This window comes from Pistacia vera, unplaced genomic scaffold, assembly GCF_008641045.1.
Source record: "Pistacia vera cultivar Batoury unplaced genomic scaffold, PisVer_v2 Contig761, whole genome shotgun sequence".
NCBI classification, from domain to species: domain Eukaryota; kingdom Viridiplantae; phylum Streptophyta; class Magnoliopsida; order Sapindales; family Anacardiaceae; genus Pistacia; species Pistacia vera.
The window spans coordinates 394,882-412,273 of NW_022196625.1; positions in this window are offsets into that span (position 1 = coordinate 394,882).

A 17,392-nucleotide genomic window follows, 5' to 3' on the forward strand; every position below is an offset into this window, starting at 1 on the left:
ATCGCCAATCAAGTGTTATTTCAATTAAAAATCGAAAACTAAAGGTAAATGCATTAAGTAATTATTAAACTTGAAGAATCAATATTAAAAATATGCATGGCTTTACTATAAAGTTCCACTCACCACTTCCCCTTAATTACTTTATTAAGTTTTTAAAATTATTGGAATCATGGTCATTAATGCAAATAATTTCCAATTTCATTATCTATTACAGGGAATATAATATAAATATATAATCACAACGACCTTTAATTTCTTCAAAATCTTGTATCATATTCATTATGTGCACTTATATTTATGTAATGACTTGTATGGGCCAAAAATTGTATTGGACTTAACGAGGTCCAGTAGCATCATAAATGTGTAACAACCCAAGGTCTTGGCCCAATTTCGATTGAACGTACGCTTAGAATACCTTGTGAACTATCTGTTCTATGAGTTGGGTCATCCCACGAGTTAACCTGAACTGAGTCTGGCCCATTCGCCCACAGTAGTCCACAATAAGGATCAGAATCCCAGTCAATTTCCTCTTCTAACAAGATCCTAGATCTCACCCAAAGAGGAAAGTCTGAACCAATAAAGGCAAGAAATCTAATCTCCTTCCAAGGGGAGAACTCTCATACCAAGTAGGATTCACAATCCTATTAGGAATCGAACCCTTTGGGTTCACTATATAAACAGAGACAAACCCTCTCAATGAACATTCAAAAATCAACCCTAAGTTCCAATATTCTTACTCCCAAGCTTTCCACATACGTCGACTTCCCTACGTCACTAAAGCTCCCTCTTGACTGTAGGGGCACCCTCCGCAAGTTCATCAAGATTGTCAGTGGCTCGACCTACAAGATTTTATCTTCTCAAGTTTAATTGTAAATTTTATCGTTTATAATTTGGCGCCCACCGTGGGGCCCTGGCAATTTCCGATTCAAAACAACTTGTTGAAGTTGCTTCTGCTCCCCATTCGACTATCATGACCAACGACTCAGAGACTCTAGCGTCTGATGTCACGACACAAATTGCGGCTCTCACTGCACTGGCGGAGGGAAGAAACAACAAATGTCAGGCTTTGGATGCTCAAAATGCTAACATCCGCGTGGAGAATCAAGCACTCTAAGATAAGGTAACCTAGTTTTATTCTTTAGATTGGTATCTTAACCAACATCATGCATCTTCCTCTTAACATCCCATTCAACCTAGACAGCTCTTCCTGACCTCGGATAATGGAGTTACCATCAAACCATCTTCATGATATTAGATGCCCCTTCACCCACAATGTGATCCTCGATCGGTTGTGGATCCATGGTATGCGAGCTATTCTTTCCACTCTCTACTAGACTATCAGGTTCCCCACCAAGTAGGGCATCAAAGAGATAAAGGGAGATTAGAAGGCCTACAAAGACTGTCATCAAAATGCCTTCAAGACAAATCGTGGCACCATGTAGCAATTACACCCCTCCAGTTGGAAAAGTATAGTCGAACCAACCAATTATGGAGGAGCAAAATGAGGTCCAAATTCACCCAGATTTTTTGGACCAAAAGATGCAAGTTGGAGCCCAGTTTTCACTAGATAACCGAAGATAGCTCGTCGATTTTCTAAAAGAGAACTATTAGTCTCACTCCAACATGATAGGGATCAACCTTGAAGCTATTATGCACTGACTGAACTCCAACCCGGACTACCCTCCTATGAGATAGAAGAGAAAAAGGTTCGCTTTAGAAAGAAACAAGGTGATCAATGAGGCCATGGAGAAACTACTTAGCAACGGCTCGATTCGAGAAGTCAATTATCCCGATTGGTTGGTGAATGTAGTGGTAGTGAAGAAGAAGAAGAACAGGAAGTGGAGAGTTTGTATCGACTTTACCGATCTAAACAAGGCTTTCCCCAAGGACTTCTTCCCACTCCCCCACATGGACATGCTAGTGGATGCCACCGCTAGACATAAGCTACTAAGCTTCATCGACGACTTTTTCGGCTACAACTAGATATTGATGCACCCAGATGACCAAGAGAATACCACCTTCATCACCAAACAAGGCATCTACTGCTAAAAAGTGATGTCGTTTGGCCTAAAGAATGTAAGAGTCACATACCAATGACTTGTGAACGAAACGTTCTCCAACCTGCTAGGGGACTCCATGGAAGTATACATTGATGATATGCTGGTGAAGTCCTTAATTGCCTAGAAACACCTCGAGTGTTATGGAAATACAATACCAAAATAAATATGGCTAAGTGTTCCTTCAATGTCTCATTTAGCAAGTTTCTTGGTTATATGGTGATGCAACGTGACATCGAGGCCAATCCAGATCAAATCAGGGCAGTTCTAGGCATCCCATCCCTAACTAGCACAAAAGATATGCAACGTCTCATAGGAAGAATGGCCATCATGAATTAGTTCATCTCTAAATCGGTAACGAAATGCCAACTCTTCTTTGTCACCTTTAAGCAGTCAAAGAAATTTCAATGGACTCAAGCATGTGAAGAGGCATTGGTTCAACTGAAATGGTATTTAACATCGCCTCCATTGCTCTTTAGCCAAAAACAGGGGAACGACTTTTCACATACTTGGCAGTATCTGAATCCACCATATCTGTCATGTTGATCCGAGAGGAAAAAGGAAAGTAATTGCTAGTCTACTACACCAACAAGTCCTTACTCGACACCAAGACTCAATATAGCCAACTTGAGAAATTGGCGCTTGCCCTAATCATAGCCGCACGGAAGCTGCAACCATACTTTCAGTGGCAGCCACTCGATCATAGTTTTGACCTCCTACCCATTGAAAAAGATACTCCACAAGTCGGATCTCTCGAGTCAACTCATCCAATGGGCAGTGGAACTGAGTGAATTCAATATCTCATTCCAACCTTACATCGTGACCAAATCTCAAGTGCTAGTTGACTTCATTGTTGACTTCGCACCTAGCATTTCTATTCAGGCGGAGAGCGCTCTTACGCCTAATAGATCATGCACCCTCCAAGTGGATCCTATTAGTGGATGGCTTAAGCAATGTCAATGATAGCAGATTAGGACTGTCGCTCATCTCCCCAAAAGGAGATATTTTGCAACAAGTTATACGGTGCGGTTTTAAAGCAACCAACAAAGAGGCTAAATATGAGGTGGTGATCACTGGGCTCTCACCCGCCAAAAGAATGGGGATAAAAAAGATAGAAGTGAAATCTGACTCACTGTTGGTGGTGAATCAACTCCAAGGCTCCTATCAGGCACAGGATACCAAGATGACTTCATATCTAAACTTAGCCAATTGGAGATCACAATCACTCAGGCCTCAAGGACTGAAAACTCCCATATGGACGCCCTTGCAAATCTCGGTTGACCTTAAAGGCTTAGCACCTAATAACTATCCCTTTGGTACACCTACAAGCATTAACAATTGCTTTTGGCTCGACCAAAGTTGCTCCAGTCGACCTAGACGAGTCATGGATGACACCCATCCTCTATTATCTAGAGAACGACGAACTCCCCGCAAACAAGAAATGAGGCACGGTGGGTCATAGCTAACATAACATGGTTCACTATACATGAAGCCCGCCTACTCAGGAGATCGTTTTCAAGACTATATCTCAAATGTATCACCCCTAAAGGAGCAAGGTGCATGCTCGAGAACTCCACGAAGGCAAGTGTAGCAATCATGTTGAAGGACGAAGCCTTGTCAATAAAGCATTGAGAGCTAGCTATTATTGGCCCACCGTGTGCTTCAACTCGGCTAAATACACCAAGAAGTGCAATAGCTGCCAATGTTTCGCCAAAGTATCACACCTACCTCTAGAACGACTCAGCTCCATCATCACACCTTAGCCATTCATGAAATGGGGAGTGGACATTGTGGGCAAGCTACCAACCGCGTTGGGCCAAAGGATGTACATGCTTGCAGTCACCAACTACTTTACCAAGTGGATAGAAGCAGAAACCTTCACTCAAGTTAGGGATCGCAAGGTGAAAAGCTTTGTGTGGAAGAACATGATCTGTTGGTTCGACCTGTCAAAAGAAATGGTTACCAACAACAGCTCCCAATTTATTAGTTCAAGCTTCCAAGACTTCTGCAAAATGTTGAGAATCAAGTTAAGCTTTTCCACGCCACGCTATCCCCAAGCAAATGGGCAAGTTGAGTCCTCAAATAAAACCATTCTCCAAAATTGAAGAAGAGACAGCAAAAGGCAAAAGGAGCTTGGGCAGATGAGCTCCCTGGGTGTTATGGTCCTTTTCGTACCACAACGTGATCATCTATAGGAGAAACCCTTTTTCCTTGGCCTATGGTTCGAAAGCTATCATTCCAACAGAAGATGTGATTCATTCAGCTCAGCTCCAGTCGATGAATGAAGACACCAACGGGCAGCAACTCTGCCACAATCTTGACACTACCGATGAACTAAGGGATCAAGCATTTATCCGCAACACCATGTACTAGCAAAAAATGGCTCAACACTAAAACAAGAATATCCGAGCTAAAGTCTACAAAGTCTGTGATTAGGTCCTACACCAAGTATTCTAGAGATGAAAAGTATTAGGAGTTGGCAAACTCGACCCCACATGGGAAGACCCCTACAAAATCATCAAGGTTGTCGGGAAAAGAGCCTATCAACTGCAAACACCAGAGGGAAAGAACATCACTAACAGTTGGAATGCCACCCATTTAAAAGCCTACCATTTATGAAACTACTCGGCTCAGCTTTACCACCAATAGCACCTAGTGATTCTTTATAATGGGTGATAAGGTAGGCCTATCCACTCCCCCTAGTTTTGTTAGATAATTTTACTCTAGTTGAGATTGTTATTCATTACTCAATAAATCGAAGTATTATTAAGTTATGAAAAATGTTATGTGTTTTTTATATAAATGCTCCAAGGGCCACAAGGGACATCCCTTTTCACAAAATCATTCAAAAAATAAAAAATCTACAACACTTAGCAACTTTCACATATCAAAAGAAGAAAATAAATGGAGCTAAGCCCCTATCATAAAAATCCCCAAGGGCTGAATTTTATACTATTTAGTGCTCTCGGCACTTACAGAAAAAAATGTGCACTCAGCACTCACAAAAATCTAAATAAGTTTGACTTAAACATCTTCAGTGGTTAAGCTACTCGATCCGACGTCCCCAATTGATTGACTCTTCAATGCGACTATTCCCTTGGTCGGCTTCTTTGATACATCGACTGACTCCTCCACTTGAGTTTCAAAAGTAACGAGTCCATCTTCACAACAATCTGGCTTGGGCACGAGCCCATACTCTACAATGAAAGCTATGTACTATGTGATGTCCTCATCCAGCTCCCATACGCCCTGCTTCCCTTCCTTGAATTCGTCCATCAACTCTGAGCGAGTCTTCAAGATCGCTTTAACAGAGATGGTCTCCAGCCTTTTAATAAGGGAAGCTCTCTTAGTTTCCTACTCGGCTTGAGCCTTCTACAGTTGGCGTGCGAGCTCCATAGGATCTTCTCAGACTCTTTTTCCCGCTCCTGTCCAACGTGAAGCTTGCCTTCCAACTTGGAGTTGGAATCAGCAAGCTCTTTGTTGTGCCGTTCCAATTCTTTGTTCCTCCTCTCTTGCGAGGTAACCAACTTCTGAAGATTGGCACCCCCCGAAAAGAGCTTGTAGTCAAGGAAAAAAATAAACAAATCTTAAACAAGTGAAAAAATAAGCAGTATGGGACATTGCAAACTCGAATACCTGAAAGAATCAAGCCATAGTCCACTCAGTTGCCTGCACCAAGCTGCCCAAGCTAGTGCTCATCTTCGGGAAGCAGGAAGGATTCTAGAACAGCCCCGACAAAAGATGTATTGGAGTAGACCGAGGCGTCAGACGGGATGACAAATCTTCACGATATTGTCATTTGGCACCACCACAGGAGTAGTCGACATCATCTTCTAAGTAGGTGGAGAGACACGGCCCGGATTTGCATCAATTGCTGCCGAAGAGCTTCCACCCAGTTCAGTCCTCTTCTGCTTCTTCACCGATTTGGTTCAACGCCTTTCCTTAATCTCTTTAATAGTTGGAACCTTGAACTCGCTTAACATCCTCTCTTCTACAAGGTACAATTCCTCAGTGGTTAGTGGATGATGTACAGATCTACCAAAAATAACAAGGTTGCTGACCAGACCAATAAGATGTACAACAATAGGTTCCCAAATGAAACCAAGGTACCTTGCTGCACCTTGGGGACATGCCTCCACAAAGGGCTCCTTCGCAGGTTCATCTTGTCTAACACTTGGCAATAATTTCTATCATCTTCCGATAAAGTGAGGATTGCTTAACTTTTCTCCTCGACGCAGAGTCTCAACAATGCTTTGTTATAGTTCAAATCCGTAAAAAAAGAAACAATGAGATTCAGTACACCAACACTTAGCTAAAATAAAATCTCTTCACCTGTCATTTGCCAGAAGAAAGGAATGCCTTCGACTCCACCTTCCCTAAAGACCAAGTCACCCTTAACGAAAAAGTAGTTGTCCTTTCATTTATTGTCATAAGCTTTCAAGCTAGTCACCAAGTGTCTCTGGTCGTGCCATAGCATAAAGAGGTACTTACCTTTCTCCTTGTTGTGATTAGATCCATAGCCCTAAATTCTATGCAGAGTCGTGCACATAGACACTAGATAGACATGAGCAACTACCTCACGTTTAGCATCAATTGGCTTGCAGCAATACTATAATGGCTCAATACTTCATGCACTAACTGAGGAATAGGAAAACATATCCCATCTAGCAGGGTCTACTCGTAAATACTGATCTAACCTAGCACAGACCAATCCACCCTCTCATGCGTAGTTGACACCCTCATCTCAATAAAAGCAAGTATCTTGTATAGATATCTAAGCTTTGTAAGCTCCATTGGCTTAATCTAGGACGACGGGTTGTCCTTTAGCATCCTAACTTTAGGAAGGCTCCGCTCATCGTTGTTACCACCATTAGTCAAGGGCGCTTCACCCCCACTTGCCCAACGCACATTTGCAACATCTTCCCAATTAGATTCGCTACTAGAATCTTTATCGTTAGAATCATCGTTGCTCGGCATTGCAGCACGGCTGCTTAACATACTCTCCACATGAAAGGCAATGCTCACCCCCTAGATGGAGCTGTCTCATCACCTTCTGGGATTACTACCATAGTTGGTGCATCCTTATATTTGTTCCCTCCAAACATCACCGCCCGACTTTGATCTTTACGAACTCCAGTCAACTCGATGCTACCTAGTCATGAAGAGTTAAACCTTGCTTGTCGTTTGGCTCAAACCAGTCAAACTCAAATTCGTCTTCCTGAAAAGAACTTTATTCTTCGTTCTTTCCTTCACAACGAACCCAAAAAATGCTTCACCTCTAGAAACCAGCCTAACCACAAAACCACTTTCCTCCAAAAAATCAAAACCCAAACTCAATATAAACCCAAATACCTCTAAAAACACCTCCAAAACACTCGACTTTCACATAGAAACACAAAGAAAATGAAAAACAAAGAAAAGAAACAAAAAATGCAAAGATTTACAATGACAAGTAGCCGAAAAGTGGATTTTTTAGAGCAAAGTGTCGCCTGCGCTTAATTTCTCTATCTTGAAATGGATTCAAATGTTGAAAATGAGTTCAAAAGTGAAGAGACGTCACACTTCAGATGGTCAGTCTACAAAAAACACATGGCAAAGCATCATTGGCAACAAAAAAGTAGAGACTTTTCGTTTTCTCGCCTCACATATCACGTGGCAGAGCAACATTGGCAACAAAAAAGTAGAGACTTTTCATTTCCCGCCTCACATATCGCACGTTCAAATCACACGGAGTGAGACACGAAGGCACTTTTGCTACGTCGTTTAGGGATTCATTCACAAAGTCTATTTGTCACGGCTTGTTTGTACCAGACAAAGTTCCTCGATGGAAAGATTAAGCTTCACATTTGTGCAAATTCGAGAAGTTGGCTACACCTTCAATCAGCTCGGCGCCGAACAACAAATTCACAACTCCCAATATTGAATGGTACAAATCTCTAATCACGTTCACCTAAATCACCATAAGGTAATGAGCCAAGCCACGCCATCGTTCCCTCGTTTTCCATCCCTGTGACCCATAATTAGTCTGCGACCAAAATAGTATCGAATGGTCTCGTTTATTGGGATCAACCAAATTAGGTTGCATCCTATTCGACTTAGGCAATGCAATCCTCAAGTGAAAGACTGCCAAACTAGGCAAGCGTCAATGCGATTCTCTGGAGTTGCCTCAGACAAGATCCCTATGATCTTTGATCCATTCGGCTTAGGCATTGAGACTGAACCAAACTGATTGTGCCCCAAGAGCACCCCTAATGGTCAAGTGCTCCTCCTATGAGCAATGGCCTATTCGTATCTAGAATATGAGCAATTGAATTTACTCTCTAAGCTAAATACCCTTTAACTTAAAGGGTGATAAACAAACTGTATAGGCCAAAAATTGTATTGGACCTGACGAGGTTCAGTAGCATCATAAATGTGTAATAACCAAAGGTCTTGGCCCAATTCTGATTGAGCCCACTCTTAGAATACCTTGTGGACTACTCGCTCTATGAGTTGGGCCATCCCACAAGTTAAGTTGAACTAGGATTGGCCCATTGGCCCACAATAAGGATCAGAATCCTAGTCAATTTCCTCTTCTAATAAGATCTTAGATCTCACCCAAAGAGGAAAGCCTGAACTGATAAAAACAACAAATATAATCTCCTTCTAAGGGGAGAACTCTCATACCAAGTAAGATTCACAATCCTACTAGGATTTGGACCCCTTGGGTTCACTATATAAACAGAGGCAAACCCTCTCAATGAACATTCAAAAATCACCCTTAAGTTCCAATATTCTTACTCCCAAGCTCTCCACATACTCTGACTTCCCTACGTCACTAAAGCTCCCCCATAACTACAGGGGCTGTTAGTGAATGTTAGTGTGTGCCCTACAAACCATTTATGTTGTCGGTTTCAGAGCATTTTGTCTTATATCAATATATTATAAATAATTAAAGAAAGAGTTCTTCAATTCATATATATAAATTGCTTCCTTTATTTAGTCATGCATTTAAAATAAAGTATGAATATGAATTATCTAGATGATTCATTCAATCGGTAAATGAATTTATCAAAAGTTTCCTTACGAAAGCAATATAATTTGGGCAACTATATTGCATAGTAGGCATACTAGATGCTTCTGAAAGAAATCATGAGTTGATATAAGTACAGATGACTATGATAGTCATGTCACTGATGCATTAGTATGGATTAGCAGTTGGTGAACTATTTTTTGTTTTAACGTGATCGAATAACGACAAATCACTTGGAAAAACATGTAATCAATGATTTATCTTTTGGTTATATCAGTGCACGATGTAGTCATTTGACCTAAGACATTGTGTTTGGATCCGATACAGATGCATATGGTTTATACAGTGTATAAGTACGAGACTAGTCATGTTTCATATGATAAATCCTATTTGGTCTTGCATTGTTCATATGTAGAAACAAACAATGTCAAGACGGGATCCATTGACTCGGAAATATAGGATCAGGAGTACCGCTGACTCTATCTGGGTCTGGGTTCCTAGATGAACATCGATAAATGTTGAAAATTAAATTCTCTAGCCATAGTCTATTATTAGTCATACGAAAGTAAGTTCGTGATAACAAGTTCCGGACATATTGATCGATGATTCCGTAGAAGAATGAGTTCGGGATTTTGATATTCCATGAATCCATTTTCGATCAAGATATATCAATGGAGGGACTTTACCTACATGGTATATATGATCTGAAGAAGGTTCGATGAGATATTTCTTCATCGTGGTTTAGGGACTATGACACATTGCTAGAGTTTACCATAGTCGTTGGGCCTCCAAACAGGCTTCCGGATTCATCCGAAACTAGCTCACGACTAATCAACGGTGAACCTACATAGTCACACTAATAGCCTTGAGAAGTTAGAGAAAGATAAGAGAGAGAAATGATTATCCAAAGAGGGCTAGCACCTTCTGAGGGTAATGACGGCATTTTTATGGTAATTGTTACATAAAAAATTATTCGTGACATTTTAAAGGTTAAAATGGTCAAGCAATAATTAATTGTATTTAATTATTATATCTTAAAGCGTTATGATAAGTGAGATGTACTAAAATAACCTTTTAATAGTTAAAGGACAAAGGGTAAACTTATGTGTTGTTAATGTAAACTAGTGTAGTTTACATGGGCCCTTGAATAATATTGATTATTCAAAGGCCAAATTAATAAATGCTTGGGTTCTTTTTAGAAGAAGATTTTATTAGGGCATACAAGTGAAAAGAAGGAATTATAAAATGACCCGTGTATATATAAATGCAAATGGTTGCATTTTAGGTCAAGTGGTTCATTGTTCACTCAAAAAGGAAAAACACAAGCTCTCTCTTAGGTTCGGCCATCCTCTCTTTCTCTAAAGGTGGTGTTAAAGTGTAGAGAACTCATTCCTTTGGGTTTTAGCTTCATCAAATAAGGCACTTGGAGAAGGTATAATGCACCAAACTTAAATCACTTCAAGTTGTTTAATGTTTGAATGTTCCATAACCAACATGCATGTTACTTTTATGTTTTTCTTGTCTCCACCATGTGTTATTCGTCAATTTTTAGGGCACCCTCCATAGGTCCATCAACAATGTCAGTGGCTCGCCCCACAAGATTATGTCTTCTCAAGTTTAATTGTAAATTTTATCATTTACACGACCAAGCAATTAATTTGTAAACTCTCAAGCATGTTTTGCTTCCGATTGCTGGTACATATTCTGAAATTTCTAACATACTTGCCAATTGTATTTAGATTTAGATTCAGGTTTCGGTAATATAGGCATTTAGAATATCAAACTTTTAGCAAGATTACTAATATATCATTTTTAATATCCTAATGCGGTTATAATCAATAATTTTGTATTTGTAACAAATATGAGGTCACTTTATAAATTTGGTAAAGATAAAAATTGTCCTCGAATTTCCAAGGACCCACCCCGCCCTGTACGAGCTGGGGATTCCCCGCTATTTGTGGGGATGGGGATGGGCCTAGGGATGGTTTAAATCCTTGGGCCCGGGGACAACCATCGCCTCGCCTTGATAGTATATACATTATGCTTACTAGAATGCCCTTACAAATTATACCTAATTACAAAATTATCCTACATATATATACCCAATTTTTCCTTAAACCTAATCCAGCCCGTTGCCCTAAAGTCTAAACTAATCTACACTAAGGACTTAGCCACTCACACGACACGATTTAGTAGATAGCACGCCAATTCAATCTCCATCACAGTCTACCGTTCCCATTATCAATGATTTGAGCTCCCAGATTCCATCTCGCCGTCAATTTCATCTCGCCTCTTTGGTTGTCGGTTTCTCTCAATTTTCTGTCATAGTCATTCTCATTATCACTGATTTGAGCTCGCGGATTCCATCTCTTCGTTGTCATCAATTCATCTCGCCTCTCTGGTTGTCACCTGTCTAGGGTGGGGATGAGGTGGGATTGGGGGTTAAAAAATTCCTGTAGGGCCAAACTGGGGATTCCCCACCATCCCCGTAAAAGGGATGAGCTGGGGAAGGACGAGGTCTTAAGGGCGGGGACATCCTAGGAGAGGGGTCCCCGACCTTAGCCTGACCCGTTGCCATATCTTATGAATTTACTAAGGTTATTGTATTTTTCTTAAAAAAAATCATTTAAACCCCTTATATATCATCTATATCACAAAAGCACCCTAGATATTAGAAAATTTTCAACCCTTGCCAATAAAATGAAGTCTTCCCAACTCCAAAACTAGTTAAATACTTTATTTACCCTTAATTCCACATATTTAATAAATAAAATAAATATAATTCTCTTAAGTTTTATAAAAAAATACAATCAACCTATAACTTTTGGGTTTTTTTTTTTGTTTTTTTTTTTTTTTTTTTTGGGGAAATATCTATATGCTTGGGAGGTTTAAATTATTTTTACCTTAAGGAAAATATAGTAAACCTAACGGAGAAATTTTGAAATCTAAGAGGAGGTTAAGGATACTATTTTAAACTTGTGAGGTGACACTACGGAAAACGCAAACCTCAAGAAAGGTGAGAAATAATAGGTCTTCTATTTTTCATATGAACATATAGGATTCATTTGTGAGGACCTATCTAGGTCCTTGACAATATAGCACATATAGTTTCAAGTAGGGGTGATCGATTCCTGGTATCCTACATTTTTTGTAGGAACCGAAACTGGAACCACAATCAATCGATCCCTAATATTTGGAACTAGAACTAGAATTGGCTGATTTCTAGAAACCTAGAACCAGAATCTGAAACATAGGTTTCGGTTCCAGTTTCGAGTACTTGGATAAATTTTAATTACCCCCTAATTTTTGAAAAATAACAAATATACCCCCAAACATTACAAAGACACCCTAATAGTTTATAAAAATTATAATTTAGTCTTGGTTCCTACCTGGACCTCGGTTCCGTTTCCCGATTCTAGCATTGTAGGAGTCGGAACCAGATCTGGGAATTTTCGGTTCCAATTTTCTAGAACCGAAACCGATGGGTGGGTACCTATCGGTTTCGGTTCTACCCTTTACCCATTCTCAGCCCTAGTTTCAAGTTGATTGTTCCAACTGGTTAAAGTAAAAGATGATCATAAAATCAAACAATCGATATGCAGTCATGCACTAGTTTAAGTGGAGCTTAAAATGTGCAAGTTTAGAGATACTGTATAAGATTAATTTTTATAAATGCAAAAGTAAAATCATGACATATGTGACTTCTAATACAATATGATTTGAGTTTGAAATCACATCTGCAATTTTGCACCTATATCTTTGCCTCTAACTTAAAAATAACTCAAGGTAGCAGGGGAGTGGCACTTAAAGACAAAAATTAAATCCAGGGCACCAATTAGCCTTCTTAGTTTATGCCTAATACGCCCAAATTAGCATTATTATAACAATTGGTTAAATTAGTAGATTCCAAGATTATAGTAAACCTTCTTACAAGATTACAAATGCAAGATACCAATAAGTGCCACGAGTTCATTCTCAAATAAAGCAGCGTCTACGGAACCAAACTTTTGTTGTCTTTGTCATACATAACTTTCCGGATTCACCAGGCAATCTGGTTCATCTCCATGAATTTTACATATTGATTTGTGGAATGCAATTTCGGAGACATTCTTCAGGAACCCAATTTCATTCTCTATAAATACCTATAATCCTCTGAGGACTAAAGTGTGCCTAATCTTACACGTACAAACTTTTACAACAATAATCTTGCATAAATAATTTTAGCTAGCGGCTAGAATGGCTTCAATACTTACTGAGAAGAAACTACTCCTTGCGGTTGTGTTAGTTTTGGGGTTATGGGTCTCCCNATTCAATATATTCCAGATTATCCTTGAATATCTTAAAACGCGTTTCCTTCTCTGCATTGTCTCTATATACACGCCCATACTGAGCCATCCAAATTTCATGTCTTTCATTCATGGTGGCTTCATATAGTGAGCGTGACCAAGATTGGGAGACCCATAACCCCAAAACTAACACAACCGCAAGGAGTAGTTTCTTCTCAGTAAGTATTGAAGCCATTCTAGCTGCTAGCTAAAATTATTTGTGCAAGATTATTGTTGTAAAAGTTTGTACGTGTAAGATTAGGCACACTTTAGTCCTCAGAGGATTATAGGTATTTATAGAGAATGAAATTGGGTTCCTGAAGAATGTCTCCGAAATTGTATTCCACAAATCAATATGTAAAATTCATGGAGATGAACCAGATTGCCTGGTGAATCCGGAAAGTTATGTATGACAAAGACAACAAAAGTTTGGTTCCGTAGACGCTGCTTTATTTGAGAATGAACTCGTGGCACTTATTGGTATCTTGCATTTGTAATCTTGTAAGAAGGTTTACTATAATCTTGGAATCTACTAATTTAACCAATTGTTATAATAATGCTAATTTGGGCGTATTAGGCATAAACTAAGAAGGCTAATTGGTGCCTTGGATTTAATTTTTGTCTTTAAGTGCCATTGCCCTGCTACCTTGAGTTATTGTCAAGTTAGAGGCAACGATATGGGTGCAAAATTGCAGGTGTGATTTCAAACTCAAATCATATTATATTAGAAGTCACATATGTCATGATTTTACTTTTGCATTTATAAAAATTAATCTTATACAGTATCCCTAAACTTGCACATTTTAAGCTCCACTTCAAGTTGCTAGATTTTACGAAAATAGTGCATGACTGCATATCTATTGTTTGATTTTATGATCATCTTTTACTTTAACCAGTTGGAACAATCAACTTGAAACTAGGGCTGAGAATGGGTACAGGGTAGAACCGAAACCGACAGGTACCCACCCATCGGTTTGGGTTCAAGAAAATTGGAATCGGAAATTCTCAGGTCCGGTTCTGATTCCTAAAATGCTAGAACCGGGAAACGGAACCGAGGTCCGGGTAGGAACCAAGACTAAATTGAAATTTTTGTAAACTATTAGGGTGTACTGTAATTTTTTTGGGGGTGTATTTGTTATTTTTCAAAAATTAGGGGGTAATTGAATTTACCTAGGTACCCAAAGCCGGAACCAAAACCTATGTTTCAGATTCCAGTTCTAGGTTTCTAGAAATTGGTTAGTTCTAGTTCCAATTCCAAATCTTAGGAACCGACTGATTGTGGTTCCAGTTTCGGTTCCTAAAAAAAATGTAGGATACTAGGAATCGATCACCCCTACTTGAAACTATATGTGCTATATTGTCAAGGACCTAGGTAGGTCCTCACAAATGAATCCTATATGTTCATATGAAATATAAAAGACTTATTATTTCTCACCTTTCTTGAGGTTTGTGTTTTCCCTAGTGTCACCTAACAAGTTTAAAATAGTATCCTTAACCTCCCCTTAGATTTAAAAAAATTTCCGTTAGATTTACTATATTTTCCTTAAGGTAAAAATAATTTAAACCTCCCTAAGTATATAGATATTTCAAAAAAAAAAAAAAAACCCACAAGTATATAGGTTCATTGTATTTATTTATTTATTTAATTATAGTGGAATTAAGGGTAAATAAAGTATTTAACTAGTTTTGGAGTTAAGAGCAACTTCATTTTATTGGCAAGGGGTTGAGAAAATTTTCTAATATCTAGGGTGCTTTTGTGATATAGATATATATAAGGGGTTTAAATAATTTTTTATTAAGAAAAATACAATAACCTTAATAAATTCTAGAGATGGCAACGGGTCAGGCTAAGGTCGGGGACCCCTCTCCTAGGATGTCCCCGCCCTTAAGACCTCGTCCTTCCCCAGCTCATCCCTTTTACGGGGATGGTGGGGAATCCCCAGCTTAGCCCTACAGGAATTTTTTAACCCCTAATCTCACCTCGTCCCCACCCTAGAGAGGTGACAACCAGAGAGGAGAGATGAATCGACGACATCGATGAGATGAAATCCGTGAGGTCAAATCAATGATAATGGGAATGACTATGACAGAAAATTGAGAGAAACCGACAGCTGAAGAGGTGAGATGAAATCAATGACGGCGAGATGAATCCGCGAGCTCAAATCATTGATAATGAGAACGGTAGACTGTGATGGAGATTGAATTGGCGTGCTATCTACTAAATCATGTCGTGTGAGTGGCTAAGTCCTTAGTGTAGTTTAGTTTAGACTTTAGGGCAGGGGGCTGGATTAGGTTTAGGGAAAAAAAATGGGTATATATATGTAGGATAATTTTGTAATTAGGTATAATTTGTAAGGGCATTCTAGTAAGCATAATGTATGTACTATCAAGGTGGGGTGATGGCCCAAGGATTTAAACCATCCCTAGGCCCATCTCCATCCCCACAAATAGCGGGGAATCCTCAGCCTGTACAAGGCAGGGTGGGTCCCTGGAAATCCAGAGACAATTTCTATCTCTACCAAATTTTATAAAGTGACCTAATATTCATTACAAATACAAAATTTTTGATTATGGCCACATTAGGATATTAAAAATGATATATTTGTAACAATCATCTTTGCTAAAAGTTTGATATTCTAAATGCTTATATTACCGAAACCTGAATCTAAATCTAAATACAATTGGCAAGTATGTTAGAAATTTCAAAATATGTACCAGCAATCGGAAGCAAAACATGCTTGAGAGATTACAAATTAATTGTTTGGTCGTGTAAACAATAAAATTTACAATTAAACTTGAGAAGACAGAATCTTGTGGGGCGAGCCGATGACATTCTTGATGGACCTGCGGAGGGTGCGCTGAAAGATTGACGAATAACACATAGTGGAGACAAGAAAAACATAAAAGTAACATGCATGTTGGTTATGGAACATTCAAACATTAAACAACTTAAAGTGAATTAAGTTTGGTGCATTATACCTTCTCCAACTGCCTTATTTGATGAAGCCAAAACCCAAAGGAATGAGTTCTCTACACTTGAACACTACCTTGAGAGAAAGAGAGGGTGGCCAAACCTAAGAGAGAGCTTGTGTTTTTCCTTTTTGAGTGAACAATGAACCACTTGACCTAAAATGCAACCATTTGCATTTATATATACATGGGTCATTTTGTAATTCCTTCTTTTCACTTGTATGCCCTAATAAAATCTTATTCTAAAAAAGAACCCAAGCATTTATTAATTTGGCCTTTGAATAATCAATATTATTCAAGGGCCTTGTAAACTACACTAGTTTACATTAACAACGCATAAGTTTACCCTTTTGCCCTTTAACTATTAAAATGTTATTTCAGTTAATCTCATTTATCATAACGCTTTAAGATATAATAATTAAATACAATTAATTATTGCTTGACCATTTTAACCTTTAAAATGTCACGAATAATTTTCTATGTAACAATTACCATAGAAATGCCGTCATTACCCTCGGAAGGTGCTAGCCCTCTTTGGATAATCATTTCTCTCTCTTATCATTCTCTAACTTCTCAAGGCTATTGGAGTGACCATGTAGGTCCACCGTGGGTTAGTCGTGAGCTAGTTTCAGATGAATCTGGAAGCCTGTTCGGAGGCCCAACTACTATGGTAAATATCTAGCAATGTGTCATAGTCCCTAAACCACGATGAAGAAATACTTCATCGAACCTTTTCAGATCATATGTACCATGTAGGTAAAGTCCTCCATTGATATATCCTGATCGAAAATGGATTCATGAAATGTCAAAATCCTAAACTCAATTTTTACCGAATCATCGATCAATATGTCTGGAACTTGTCATCACGAACTTACTTTCGTATGACTAATAATAGACTATGGTCAAAGATTTTGATTTTCGACATTTATCGACGTTCGTCTAAGAACCTAGACCCAGATAGAATTAGTGGTACTCCTAATCCTATATTTCCAAGTCAATGGATCCCGTCTTGACCATTGTTTGTTTCT